At 42.4% G+C, this 15571-nt stretch overlaps 1 protein-coding gene across 5 annotated transcripts in view; it reads left to right on the forward strand.

The window, feature by feature from the left end:
- The window catches only part of arhgap32b (Rho GTPase activating protein 32b), a 572293-nt gene that overhangs the window by 216490 nt on the left and 340232 nt on the right, over window positions 1-15571 (forward strand). The window contains exon 4 of one of the 5 annotated variants that reach the window (XM_072593008.1): window positions 4542-4685. The exons of the other annotated variants lie outside the window; for them this stretch is intronic. The gene's annotated coding sequence lies outside the window, so the exon portion shown is untranslated. The remainder of the gene's footprint in view (window positions 1-4541; window positions 4686-15571) is intronic. 5 annotated transcript variants of the gene reach the window in all.

Genomic DNA, 15571 nt, shown 5'->3' on the forward strand with positions numbered 1-15571 from the left:
TATCTACAGTAAAGATTAGAGTGGGTTCTTTCTTGACTATATGTTTTATTGAGATCTGTCTCTTGATTAGATTTGTAAAATATAAGCCATATGTATTAAGTTAGCCCGGAGCAGTGTGTTTTTAGAGCAATAAAACTGTGCTATTTTCTGGGTCTGTAGATTGTGAAAGAGCAAAAATGGCCTTTAGTAGAGTTTTCAAAGTGAAAAATCACACAACACCAGGTTACAGTCCAACAGGTTTATTTGGAAGCATAAGCTTTCAGAGCACCGCTTGTTCATGAGGTAAAGTGATATGCTCATCTCTTCAGATGTGAGAGTTCAAGGTGAGTTTACATGTTACTGAGGATTATGTCTGCAGTAGGTGTGTTTGATTGCATATCCTATCAGATCGATTGGACCAGTTGAAGTGACAGTTAGAGACAATAAGGAGTTTACAAGAGCAAGGGGGTGTAATGGATGGCAGTTACAGGAAGCCGCAGATACAGTCAGATAGATAGGTTAACTCCAGGAAAGATAATAGATGTAGGCAGGTAGTGCAGGAGTCTTCTGTGGCTATCCTCAATACAAACAAGTATGCTAATGTGGAAAATTTAGGGGGTGACGGTCTCTCGGGAATATAGCATGAACAGCCAAGTTTCTAATGTCAAGACAGACTGTAATGTAATGAGGGGGGTATGGAGGGTTCCAAATTATCGATTGTGATAGGAGACTCTCTAGTCAGAGGCACAGGCAGATGTATCTGCAGCCAGCAGCGAAAGCTCAGAATGGTGTGTTGCCTCCATGGTGCCACGATCAAGGATGTATCAGAGAGGATGCAGAATATTCTCAAAAGTGAGAGGGACCAGCAGGCGGTTATTGTACACATTGAAACCAATGACATAGGAAGGGCAGAGGATGAGATTCTAAGGGAGAATATAGAAAGTTAGGCAAGAATTTAAAAAGGAGGACCTCGGGGGGTAGTAATATCAGGATTACTCACGGTGTTACGAGCTAGTGAGGGTAGGTATAGGAGGATAGAGCAGATGAATTTGTGGCTGAGGAGCTGGTGCATGGCAGAAGGGTTCACATTTTTGGATCATTGGAATTTCTTCTGAGGTAGAAGTGACCTGTGCAAAAGGATGGATTGCACCTGAATTGGAAGGGAACTAATGTACTGGCAGAGACATTTGCTAGAGCTGCTTGAGTGGATTTAAACTAGTAAGGTTGGGTGGGTGGGACCCAGGGAGATAGAGATCAGTCTGAGACTGGTACAGTTAAGAAAAGGAGCGAGTCAAACAGTCAGGGCAGGAAGAAACAAAGCAGAGAACAAGGTTAGGCTGATAAATTAAACTGCATTTACTTCAGTGCAAGAGGCTTAACCGGGAAGGCAGATGAACTCAGTGCATAGTCAGGAACATGGGACTGGGATATCATAGCAGTTGCAGAAATGTGGTTCAGGGATGGGTAGGACTGGCAGCTTAATGTTCCAGGATACAAATGCTATGGAAGGATAGAAAGAGGGGCAAGAGAGGAGGGGGTCAGGCATTTTTGGTAAGGGATAGCATTACTTCTGTACTGAGGGAGGATATTCCTGGCAATACATCAGGAAAGTTATTTGGGTGGAAGTGAAAAAGAAGGAAGGGATAACACGTTACTGGGATTATATTATACAGCCCCCCAATAGTCAGTAGGAAATTGAAAAACTAATTTGTAAGGAGATTTCAGTTATCTGTAAGAATAATACAGTGGTTAGGGTAGGGGATTTTAACTTTCCAAACATAGACTGGGACTGCCATAGTGTTGGGGGGGGGGGGGGGGGGGGGTTTAGATGGAGAGGAATTTGTTACTTGTGTGTCAGAAAATTTCCTGATTCAGTATGTGGATGTTCCTACTAGAGAAGGTGACCTACTCTTGGGAAGGGCAAGTGACCGAGGTGTCAGTGGGGGAGCACTTTGGGGCCAGCAACCATAATTCTATTAGTTTTAAAATCGTGATGGAAAAGGATAGACTGGATCTCAGAGTTGAAGTTCTGAATTGAAGGCTAATTTTGACAGTATTAGACAAAAAAACTTCAAAAGCTGACTGGGGGCAGATGTTCGCAGGTAAAGGGACGGCTGGAAAATGGGAAACCTTCAGAAATGAGACAACGAAAGTCCAGAGACAGTCAGGGTGTCAGGGTGTCAGGGTGAAAGGTAAGGGTAGTAGGTGTAGGAAATGCTGGTTGACTACAGAAATTGAGGTTTTGGTTAAGAAAAAGAAGGAAGCATATATCAGGTATAGACAGGATAGATTGAGTGAATCCTTAGAGTATAAAGGCAGTATTTTTAAGGGGGAAATCAGGAGGGCAGAAAAGGGACATGAGATCATTTTGGAAAATAGGGTTTAGGATAATCCAAAAGGTTTTTACAAATATATTAAGGACAAAAGGGTAACTAGGGAGAGAGTAAGGCCCCTCACTGATCAGCAAAGCAGTGTTTGTGTGGAGCCGCAGGAGACGGAGGAGATACTAAATGAGTATCTTGCATCAATGTTTACTGTGGAGAAGGACATGAAAGATACAGAATGTGGGGAAATAGATGGTGACATCTTGAAAAATGTCCATATTACAGATGCTGCATGTCTTGAAACACATAAAAGTGGATAAATCCCCAGGCCCTGATCTGGTGTACCCTAGAACTCTGTGGGAAGCTAGGGAAGTATTTGCTGGGCCCCTTGGTGAAATATTTGTGTCATTGATAGTCACAGGTGAGGTGCAGGAAGACTGGAGGTTGGCTAATGTGGTGCCACTATTTAAGAAATGTGACAAGGAAAAGGCAAGGAACTATAGACTGATGACCCTGACATTGGTGGTGGGCAGGTTGTTGCAGGGAATCTGAGGGCTAGGGTGTACACTTACTTGGAAAGGCAAGGACTGATTAGGGATTGTCACCATGGTTTTGTGCATGGGAAATCATATCTCACGGACTTAGTTGAGTTTTTGAAGATGTCAGAGGATTGATGAGGGCAGGGCGGTGGACATGATCTATGTGAATCTTAGTAAGGCGTTCGACAAGGTTCCCCATGGAAGATTGGTTAGCAAGGTTAGGTCGCATGGAATACCGGGAGAACTAGCCATTTGGATACAGAACACTAACAGCAGTGCTTCATTGGAGGCTTACTGATGATGTTACCTAGTATGGTGATGAAACATCTGAAAACGAACCTTCCAGCTCAACGAGCAAACTTTACATCCAGAACCTCGACCTGAGCTACAAATCTTCTCAAAACACTCTAGCAGAACTGGCTCAAAGGCAGAAGACTGACTGTGGTGATGGAGGTTTGCTTTTCAGACTGGTGGTCTGTGACCAGCAGTGTGCCACAACGATCGGTGCTAGGTTCGCTACCTTTTGTCAATTAGATAAATGATTTTGATGTGAACGTTGGAGGTATCGTTAGTAAATTTGCAGATGGCAGCAAAATTGAAGGTGTAGTGGACAGCGAAGAAGGCTACCTCAGAGTACAAGGGGATCTTGATCAAATGGGCCATTGGGCTGTGGTGTGGCAGATGGAGTTTATTTTATATAAATGTGAGGTGCTGCATTTTGAGAAAGCAAATCAGGGCAGGACTTATACACTTAATGGTAACGCATTGTTGCTGAACAAAGAGACCCTTGGAGTACAGATTCATAGTTCCTTGAAAGAAGTCACAGGTAGATAGGATAGTGAAGGCATTTGATATGCTTTCCTTTATTGGTCAGAGTATTGAGTATAGGAGTTGTGAGGTCATGTTGCATCTGTACAGGACATTGGTTAGACCACTGTTGGAATATTGCATGCAATTCTGGTCTCCTTCCTATTGGAAAGATGCTGTGAAACTTGAAAGGGTTCAGAAACGGTTTACAAGGATGTTGCCAGGTTTGGAGAATTTGAGCTGTAGGGAGAGGCTGAATAGGCTTAGGGCTGTTTTCCCTGGAGCGTCGGAGGCTGAGGGGTGACCTTACAGAGGATTATAAAATCATGAGGGGAATGGATAGGATAAATAGACAAAGTCTTTTCCCTGGGGTGGGGGAGTCCAGAACTAAAGGGCATAGGTTTAGGGCGAGAGGAGAAAAAAGAGTTTAGCACATCAGTGCAAAAGATAAGGCTGATGCTTTTGCAGCAGTCTTAAGCCATGTGGGTGATACATCTTGGCATCCTCCAGTTGTTGCCAGCATTACAGATACCAGTCTTCAGCCAATTTGATTCACTCCAGATGATATCAGGAAACACTGGATACTGCAAAGGCTATGGGCCCTGACAGCATTCTGGCGATAATACTGAAGACTTGTGCTCCAGAATTTGTTGCTCCCCTGGCCAAGCTCTTCCCATATTCTTACAACACTGGTATCTACCTGACATTATGGAAAATTGCCCAAGTGTGTCCTGTACATAAAAAGCAGGACAAATCCAACCCACCTAATATCTGCCCCATCAGTCTACTCGTGATCATTAGTAAAGTATTGGATGGTGTCATTAACAATGTTATCAAGCAGCACCTGCTCCGCAGTAACTTGGTCAGTGATGTCCAGTTTGTGTTTTGCCAGGACCATTCTGCTCCGGACGTCTTTGCAGTCTTGGTTCAAACGTGGACAAAAGAGCTAAATTCTAGAAGTGAGATGAGAGTTACAGCCCTTGAGGTCAAGGCTGCATTCGACCAGGTGTGGTATCGAGGAGCCTTCGCACACCAGGTATCAATGGGTAAACTCTCCAGCGGTTGGAATCATGCCTGTCACATAGAATGATAGTTGTGATTGTTGGAGGTCAGTCATCTCAGCTCCAGTGCATCTCTGCAGGAGTTCCTAAGCTCAAGATTTCACAACATTCAGCACCATTGATGACGACTCAGATACTGAAGCAGTCCATGTTCAAATGCAACAGGATCTGGAAAATATCCTAACAAATGGAGAGTAACATTTGCACCACACAAATCCCAGACTATGACCATGAGGAATAAGAGACAATCTAATCCCAGTCCCCTGGCATTCAATGATGTTACCATCACTGAATCCTCCAATATCAACAGCCTGGGGGTTATCATTGCCCAGAAACTCAACTGGGCTTGCAACATAAACATAGTGGCTTCAAGAGCAAGTCAGAAGCTAAGAATATTGCGCTTGTGACCTACCTCCTGACTCAGTCTGCCCATCTTGCTTGGATGAGTGCAGCCTCAACAGCACTCAAGAAGCTTGACACCACCCAGGACAAAGAAGTCCGCTTGATTGGTACTGCATCCACTCCCTCCACGACCAATGCTCAGTAGCAGCAGTGTGTACTATCTGCATGATGCACTGCAGAAATTCATCAACGATACCCAGATAGCACCTTCAAAACCACAACCACTTTCATCTAGTGGTTAAGGGCAGCAGATATATTGGAACAGCATCACTTGACAGTTCCTCCCCAAGTCACTCACCATTCTGACTTGGAAATATATCGTCGTTCCTTCACTGTCACTGGGTCAAATTCTTGGAATTCCCTCCCTAACAACATTGTGGGTCAACCTTCAGCATGTGGCTGCAGCGGTTCAAGAAGGCAGCTCACCACCACCTTCTCGAGGGCAACTAGGGATGGGCAAGAAATGCTGATGCAGCCAGTGATGCCCATATCCCACAAAATGAACAAATTTTAAAAAAGGATGAGAAAAGGGAAGCAGATATGAAGCAAGTGAGAAGAAAAACTAGAGAAAGGCAGGAGTTTAGGTTGATAACTTGGGAGAGGGCGTCCTTAGAGAAATTTTGATCTAGTGGGTTCAGAAGCAAGTAAAGCTGCAGGGAGAGCTAATCAGATTGTCCTATCCAAATGATATTGATGTCATTAATTCATTGAATTTGTTGGAGAGGAGGTGGAGGAGTTGAGAGAGGAGTTTCAGGTAATAGATTGTATTAGAGAAAAGAAACTGTGAAGGTGTTATCTTTACATTCTGGATGATCATGGGACAGCAGTTCTGCCAGAGGAGAGCTGGACTTTAATGTCAGTTTTGTGTCACCAAATCTTGAAATCCCCTATCCTCAGGAAAAGGCACCACTACCATACCCTTTTATAAACCTCTAAACCTCCGCTGCAGTGAAAAATGTTCCAATCTCATACAGTCATAGAGATGTACAGCATGGAAGCTGACCCTTCGGTCCAACTTGTCCATACCAACCAAATATCCGAACCTAATCTTGTCTCATATGCCAGCACTTTGCCAATATCGCTCCAAATCCTCCTTATTCATACACCCATCAAGATGCCTTTTAAATATTGTAATTGTACCAGCCTCCACCACTTCCTCTGACAGTTCATTCCACACCCGCACCATCCTTTGTGTGAAAACGTTGCTCCTTAGGTCCCGTTTAAATCTTTCCTCCCTCACCCTAAATTTATGCTGTCTAGTTCTGGATTCCCCCACCCCCAGGGAAAATAACTTGCCTATTTTCCTTACCCATGCCCCTCATGACTTTATAAACTCTAAGGTCACCCCTCTGCCTGTGATGCTCCAGGGAAACCAGCCCCACCCTATTTGCTCTCTACCTACAGCTCAAAACCTGCAATCCTGGCAACATCCTTGTAAATCTTTTATGAATCCTTTCAAGTTTCACAATATCCTTTCGATAGGAGGGAGACCAAAATTACATGTAATATTCCAAAAGTGGCCTAACCAATGCCCTGTACAGCAGCAACATGACCTCCCAACTCCTATACTCAATGCACTGACCAACAAAAGAAAGTGTACCAGACATCATCTTCACTATTCTATCTACCTGCGATTCCTCTTTCAAGGAACTATGAACCTGCACTCCAAGGTCTTGTTGTTCAGCAACGTATCCCCAGGACCTTACCATTAAATCTGCTGTGATTCACCTTTCCAAAATGCAGCACCTTGCAGTTATCTAAACTAAATTCAGTTAGCCTCACCTCAGCCCATTGGCCCATCGGATCAAGATTCCATTGTACTCTGAGGTAACCTTCTTCACTGTCCATTACACCTCCAATTTTGGTATCATTTGCAAATTTACTGACTATACTTCCTATGTTCATGTCCAAATCTTTTCTATAAATGATGAAAAGCAGTGGACCCAGCACTGATCCTTGAGGCACATCACTGGTCACAGGTTGCCAGTCTAAAAAGCAGCCTTCCACCACCGCTGTCTGTCTTCTACCTTTGAGTCATTTGTTTATCCAAGTGGCTAGTTCTCCCTGTATTCCATGAGGCCTGACCTTGCTAACCAGTCTACCATAAGGATCCTTGTTGAATGCCTTACTGAGGTCCATGAAGATCATGTCCACTGCTCTGCTCTGATCAATCCTCTTCGTTACTTCTTCAAAAAACTCAATCAAGTTAATGGGGCATGATTTCCCATGCACAAAGCCATGCTGACTATCCCTAATCTGGCCTTGCTTTTCGAAATACATGTAAATCTGTCTCACGTCAGGCTCACTGGTCTATAGTTTCCCCCACCTTTCTTAACTAGTGGCACAACGTTATCCAACCTCCAGATTTCCAGCACGTCACCTGTGACTGTCGATAATATGAATATCTCAACAAGGGTCTAAGGAAACATTTCCCTAGCTTCCCACAGAGTTCAAGGGTACACTTGATCAAATCCTGGGGATTTATCTACCTCTGTGTTTCAAGACATCCAGCACCAACAACTCTGTAATATAGACTGATTCCCCACATTCTATATCTTCCATGTGCTTCTCCACAGTAAACACTGATGCAAAATACTTGTTTTGTATTGCCCCACTCCAATCTCCTGCGGTTCCACACATAGGCTGTCTTGATCTTTTGAGAGGCCCAATTCTCTCCCTAATTACACTTTTACCCATAATGAATTTGTAGAATCCCTTTGGATTCTCCTTAACCCTATTTGGCAAAGCTATCTAATGTCCCCTTTTTGCCCTCTTATTTTCCCTTTTAAGTATATTCCTGCTGCCTTACTCTTCTTAGGATTCACTCGATCTCTGCTGTCTATACCTGACATATGCTTCCTTATTTTTCTTAGCCAAAACCTCAGATTTGCTTGTCATCCAGCATTCCCTACACGCACCAGCCTTTCCTTTTACCTTGACAGAATATCTCTGGTCTCTAGTTACCTCATTTTTTTTGAAGGCTTCCAAACTTCCAGCCTTCCCTTTTACCGGCGAATATCTGCCCCCAATCAACTTTTGAAAGTCCTAAGATCTTGCATAATAGCATCAAAGTTGGCCTTCCTCCAACTTAGCACTTCAGCTTTTAGATCCAATCTATCCTTTTCCATCACTATTTTAAAACTATTAGAATTATGGTTGCTGGCCCCAAAGTGCTCCTCCCACTGACACCTCGGTCACCTGCTTTGCATTATTTCCCAAGAGTAAGTCAAGTTTTGAACCTCCTCCAGTAGGTACATCCACATACTGAACCAGGATATTTTCTGGTACACACTTAACAAATTCCTCTCCATCTAAACCCTTAACATTATGGCACTCCCAGTCTATGTTTGGAAAGTTAAAATCCCCTACCATAACCACTGTATTATTCTTACAGATAACTGAAATCTCCTTACAAATTTGTTTTTCAATTTCCTGCTGACTATTGGGGGGCTGTATAATACAATCCCAGTAATGTGATATCCCTTTCTTCTTTTTCACTTCCACCCAAATAACTTCCCTGATGTATTCCCAGGAATATCCTCCCTATGTACAGCTGTAATGGTATTCCTTATCAAAAATGCCACTCCCCCTCCTTGCTTACCCCCATTTTTATCCTTCCTATTGTATTTGTATCCTGAAAACATTAAGCTGCCAGTCCTGTCCATCCCGGAGCCACATTTCTGTAACTGCTATGAGCTCCAAGTCCCATGTTCCTGACCATTCCCTCAGTTCATCTGCCTTCCCTGTTAGGCCTCTTGTATTGAAGTAAATGCAAATCATACCTTGTTGTCTGCTTTGTCTCTGCCGGCCCTGACTTTTTGACTGGCTCCCTTTCCCAACTGTACCAGTTCCAATTGATCTCTTTTCTCACTGGTTCCCTGGGTGCAAACACACCTCTCTTTTCCCCCCTCGCCCCCCAAAACTTACTCGTTTAAATCCTTCCAAACAGCTCAACCAAATGTCCCTGCCAGTCTATCAGTCCCCTTCCAATTTAAGTGCACTCCGTCCTTCTTGTCCAGGTCACTTCTACCCCAGAAGAAATTCCAATGATCCAAAAATATGAACCTTTCTTCCCTGCACCAACTCCTCAGACACTCACTCATCTGCTCATTCCTCCTGTTCCTACTGTAGCTCGTACCACCTGGAGTAATCTAGATATTACTACCGTTGAGGACCTCCTTTTTAAATTCCTGCCTAACTTTCTGTATTGTCCCTTCAGAACCTCATCCTTTTTCCTTCCTATATCATTATTTCCAATGTATGCAACAACCTCCTGCTCGTCCCTTTCCCCTTTGAGAGCATTTTTACCCTGTCCAAGATATCCTTGATCCTGGCACCAGAGACAACACACCATTCTGCTTGCTGTCAGCCGCAGAAATGTTTATCTGTGTCTCTGACTAATGTGTCCTCATCACAATCGATTGATTCCAGTTTTTATTTATAACTCAAACCTTCCATGCCTGGCAATATCCTGGTAAATCTCTTCTGACCCCTCTCTAGCTTAAAAATATCATTCCTATAACTGGCTGACTAGAACTGGATGCAGTACTCCAGAAAAGGTCTCACCAGTGTCCTGTACAACCTCAACTTGACTTCTCAACTCCTATACTTTTAAGGACTGAACAATGAAGGCAAGTGTCTTTTTAACTGCACTGTCTATATGTGATTCATGCGTCAAAGAATTCTGTACCTGACCCCCTTGGTCTCTCTGTTGTACAACACTACCCAAGGCCCTACATTAACTGTACAAGTCCTGCCTCTGTTGTGGTACCAAAATGCAGTGCCTCGCATTTATCTAAATTGAAATCCATCTGCCATTTTTCAGCACGTTGACCCATTTGAATGAGATTCCTTTGTAATCTTAGAAAACCTTCTTCACTTTGCACCAATTTTGATGTCTGCAAATTTACCAATCACCCCTTCGATATTCTCATCCATACCATTTCCATATTTGGCCAACAAACAAAGACCTAGAACCGATCCCTATGGAGGCACACTAGTGACAGGCCTCCATTCTGGAAAGCAACCCTCTTCCACCATTCTGACTCCTACCGTTAAGCCAATTATGTTTCCAATTGGCAAGCTCACCTTGAATCCTAAGTGACCTGAATTTGTTAATTAGTTTGCCATGAGAAACCTTGTCAAAGCCTTTACAAAAGTACAAGTAAACAATGTTTACTGCTCTGCCCTTATCAATCTTTTTGGTACCTTCCTCAAAAAACTCACTCAAGCTTGTACGACATGATGTGCCTTGCACAAAACTATGCTGACTATGCCGAATCAATTTTTGCGTCCCTAAATGTTTATAAATCCTATCTTTTAGAATCACCTCAAACCACTTATTCACAACCAACGTCAGACTCTCACCGGTCTATCGTTCCCTGGTTTCTCTTACAATTCTTCTTAAATGAAGGCACAACATTAACCACCCTCTAGTCATCAGGCACCTTACCTGTAGTTATGGACGATGTAAATATTTCTGCAAGGCACCCTGTTATTTCTTCCCTAACTTCCTGCAGCATTCTGGGATACATTATATCAGATCCTGGATACTCATCCACTTTTATATTCTTGTAAGACCTCATAAACTTCCTTTTCTGTAATGTGAACTGTTTTAACATCTGTAATTATTTCCCTGAGTTCTCTAGCTTCTATTTCTTTCTCCATGGTAAACATTGACACAAAGTATTGATTTAATATCTCTGATCTCCTGAGGTTTAACACAAAGGCAACCTCTTGATCTTCAAGAGGCCGTATCGTCTCTCTAGTTACCCCATTACTCTTGATCTATTTATAGAATCTCTTTGGATTACCCTTAACCTTATCTGCCAATCCTATCTCATATCCCTTCTTTGTCTTCTTCATTTCTCTCTTAAGAATGCTCCTACGCACTTTATATTCACTCAGAGATTCATTTGAGCTGTGTATATTGAAAATAAGATTCTCTTTTATTTTTTCCTGACTAGAACCTCGATATCTTTATTTATCCATTGTTCCTTAACCTTACCGGCCTTACCCTTCACTCTCACAGGAACAAAATGCCTCTGAACTCTCGTCATCGCTTTCTTAAATGACTCCCACTTTGTGAGACATCCTTTTTCCTGTCAACAGTCTACTCCAATCAACTTCTTAAAGTTTTTGTCTCACACCATTAAAACTGCCTTCCTCCAATTAAACACTTTAACTTTTATGGAAGGCTTATTCATTTCCATAACCATCTTCAAACTAATGGCGTTATTATACCTCAACCCAAAGTGTTCCCCCACTTTCACTTCAGTCACATGCCCTTCTTTTATTGCACAAATCAAGGTCTAGTTTTGCCCCATCTCTTGTAGGAACATCCACATATTGATTAAAAAAAGAATTCTTGAACACATTTGGTAAATTCTTCACCATCCAAACCTTTAACACTATGTTAGGCCCAGTCAATGTTTGGAAAATTAAAATTTCCCATTGTTACAATCTTATGCTTACATATTTGAGATTCCTATACATATTTGTTTCTCAATTTCTCTCTGACTCCACTACAGTACAGTCACATCAAGGTGATCTTTCCTTGAGTGTTTCTAATTTCTACCCATAAATTTTCACTGGATGATCTTTCAAAAACTCTTCTCTAGTTTTTTTTTTAAATCAGAAAACTGCTGTTCTCCTCCTCGTGCCTCCTTTTCTGTCCTTCCTGTAGCATCCAGACCCTGAAACATTGAGCTGCCTGTCTTGTCCATCTCAGTCAAGTTTCTATAATAGTTATGATGTCCCAATCCCATGTTCCTGTATATGCTCTGAGCTCATCAGCCTTACCTGTAAGACCTCTTGCACTGAAATAATTGCAGCTGCACCAGAAGGGACATACCCTAGGTTACTACAGGCAATGAGGGAAGAGATTGCTGTGCCTTTAGCGATGATCTTTGCATCTTCACTATCCACTGGAGTTGTGCTAGATTATTGAACGCTCGCAAATGTTATTCCCTTGTTCAAGAAAGGTAATAGGGATAATCCTGGGAATTACAGACCAGTCAGTCTTGTGTCAGTGGTTGGTAAAGTAGTGGAGAAGATTCTGAGAGACAGGATTTATGACTACTTGGAAAACCATAGTTTGATTAGAGACAGCCAGCATGGCTTTGTGATCATGCCTGACAAGGCTTATTGAATTCTTTGAGGATGAGACAAATCATATTGATGAATGTAGAGTAGTGGATATAGTATACATGGATTTTAGCAAGGTGTTTGATAAGGTTCCCCATGGTAGGCTCATTCAGAAAGTAAGGAGGCTTGTGATACGGGGGAATCTGTCAAGTCTGGGTGCAGAATTGGTTGCAAGGTAGAAGTTGGTGGTAGGTGGAAAGTATTCAGTCTGGAGCTTGATGACCAGTGGTGTTCTGTAGGGATCAGTTCTGCAACCTCTACTCTGTGATTTTTATAAATGACTTGGATTGGGAAGTGGAAGGATGGGTAAGTAAGTTTGCTGATGACACAAAGGTTTGGTGGAGTTGTGGATAGTGTGGAGGGATGTTGTAGGCTGCAACAAGACATTGACAGGATGCAGAACTGGGATGACAAGTGGCAGATGGAGTTCAACCTGGAAAAGTGTGAAGTGATTCATTTTGGATTACAGAATACAGGATTAAAGGCAGGATTTTTGGCAGTGTGTAGGAACAGAGGGATCTTAGAGTCCATGTCCACAGATCCCTCAAAGTTGCCACTCTGATTGTTAAGAAAGCATATGGTGTGGTGGCTTTCATTAGCAGGGGGATTGAGTTTAAGAGCCGCAAGGTTATGATGCAACTCTATAGCACCCTAGTTAGACAACACTTGGAATATTGTATTCAGTTCTGGTCACCTCATTATAGGAAAGATGTGGAAGTTTTAGGGAGGATGCAGAGGAGATTTACCAGGATGCTGCCTGGACTGGAGGGCATTTCTTATGAAGAAAGGTTGACGGAACTAGGGCTTTTCTCTTTGGAGCGAAGAAGGATGAGAGGTGACTTGATAGAGGTGTACAAGATGATGAGAGGCATAGACAGAGTGGATAGCCAGAGACTCTTTCCCTGGTGGAAATGTCTATCATGAGGGGGCATAATTTTACAGTGATTGGAGGAAGGTTCAGGGGAGATGTCAGAGGTATGTTCTTCACTCAAAGCATGGTGGGTGTGTGGAATGCACTGCCAGTGGTGGTGGTAGAGTCAGATACATTAGGGACATTTAAGTGACACTTGGCACATGGAAGTTAGTACAATGAAGGATATGTAGGTGAGACTGATCTTAGATTAGGCGAGAAGGCTGGCACAAATCTGTACTGTGCTGCATTGATCTCTGTTAATTTGTCAGAGTTACTACATTCTCTGACTTTCTCTTGTCTGTCTTTTCTAATTGATTTGCTCTTTTTACATTCAGAAACTTTCTCATCAATCTTTCTATTTACACTGTTACTTAGAATTCCTCCATTCTCACCTCTCTTGCAGTTTGAATTCTCATTTAATAGAGCTGGTAAATCTGCCTGCTAAGATATTGGTCCTTTACCAGTTCAAGTTAAACTGATTCTTTTTGAACAGGTCCTTTCTATCCCAGAAGAGATTCAAATTGTCCAAAATCCCGAATCCCTGAACAATATAACCCCTCTTCAGCCATTGATTTATCTCCTTTATCCTTGACTATGGATGGTGAATTTGTGTGGGAGGTAGTATTATGGAGGTCAAGTGGAGCAGTTACCTCAGATGAGAGATTGTGATTAATTACGATAGATGTTCAAACCACCTTGGATAAAAAGTCACTGAGTACAACATTGATAAGATATTTTTGACAGTTGTACAAGTTCTGGACAATGAAAATTTAAATTGTTTGTGTTTGCACAAAGGATGGTGCTGGTAGGGTTAGGTGGCGGTGGCAGACCAAGTGATTTGGTGAAAAGAGACACATCACAAGAGATACTCTAGAGAGTAACTAGAATTATTTTTATTTTTTCAAACTATCACAAGTCCAAGCACAAAATCAGCATTTCTCTGGTAACTTTAAGGATAAAAGCCACATTAAGATATGCGATACCCAAAATCGGGCTATCTGAAAACTGGACATTTTTATAATGGTGAACTTTACGGTTTAAGCCATTGGACGTGTGGTTCGGCCTGCTTGAAAAATGCTTGCCTACAGTTGGAGAGGAGTAGTCATGCTATAACATGCTTGTTGTTGACATGCTGTTGTACATTAAATTGTCTTAAAGGTATTTTCAATTACGACGGTCCAGAAAGAAAACAATAAATCATTTTGGGTCACTGAACATTTTTGAAATGCTGTGTTGGTTAGGCACTGACTGCACAAGTTGAACTCTATTCTGCATTGGTTTTAGTTAGCAGCATGAGGAAATTATCATAGTGTACACCTTCTGTTTGCTTCAGATGTGGAATATGCCCTCAAAACGTAAGAAGCCAGACATTAACAAACTGCTGAGGATCAATATTACAGGAGAACCAGATATTGAAATATATATTGAACACTTGGACTGAATCTATTGCATAATAACAAAATTAATGACTGAATGACATGCTACACCACATCAGATGTGCAGATTTTGAGGAAGTCTGAGATCCGGCAAGGATGCTAGATTTTGGATGTGTTGGGGAAGGTTTAATCTGCAGTGCCTCATATCTTGCCAAGATTGCTTACCTTTATGCATGAGAAAAGAGATTAGTTTTATCATTACCAGTATTTGCATCTGTGGGGTCAGTCACAACCAGTTCAGTAAATATTCAGAATCTACTATGCCACCATCTCCACACAGAAGTGAGTTCCTTCCACACGCCATTCTCATAACTCCCAAATGCAGTAATCAGACACTGTTCTCTCTTAAGCCATCCAACATTCAAACATAGTAATCAGCTGCTATTTCAGCACCATCCACCATTCTTTGTTTTAGTCTAGTTGCTGGTATCAGTGAAGCACAGTTGTCAGCCAAGGGCAAGAATGTCTACAGTAGGAACTGAATCAGTGAAGTTTAAAGTTGTCACTTACCTCCCCTCTGAGATGCATGTCCTCCTGGATTTTCCCATATTCAGTGACCAAGTTTCACTTCTCTGCCTCTACTTGCTCCAGTGTTGACACACCAGAATCTTGGACCCACTGGTATTTGTAGCTGTAAGTGTTTCTGAATTCAAAGCATGCTTTCCTCACTGACAGGAGAAAGTGAGGACTGCAGATGTTGTAGATCAGTGTCAAAGAGAGTCAATGTCTTGGGCATAAGCCCGATTCCTGATAAAGGGCTTATGCCCAAAATGTCTACTGTCCTGCTTTTCAGATGCTGCCTGACCGGCTGCCCTTTTCCAGCATCACACTCTTTGACTCTTTCCTCACTAACATTCCCTTTTTAGCAGTAGGCAACCAGTGGGTGTAGGGCTTTTGTCCTGATGAAGGGCTTTTGCCCGAAACGTTGATTTTCCTGCTCCTCGGATGCTGCCTGACCTGCTGT

This window comes from Chiloscyllium punctatum, chromosome 23 (genome assembly GCF_047496795.1).
Source record: "Chiloscyllium punctatum isolate Juve2018m chromosome 23, sChiPun1.3, whole genome shotgun sequence".
In the NCBI taxonomy this organism is placed as follows: Eukaryota; Metazoa; Chordata; class Chondrichthyes; order Orectolobiformes; family Hemiscylliidae; genus Chiloscyllium; species Chiloscyllium punctatum.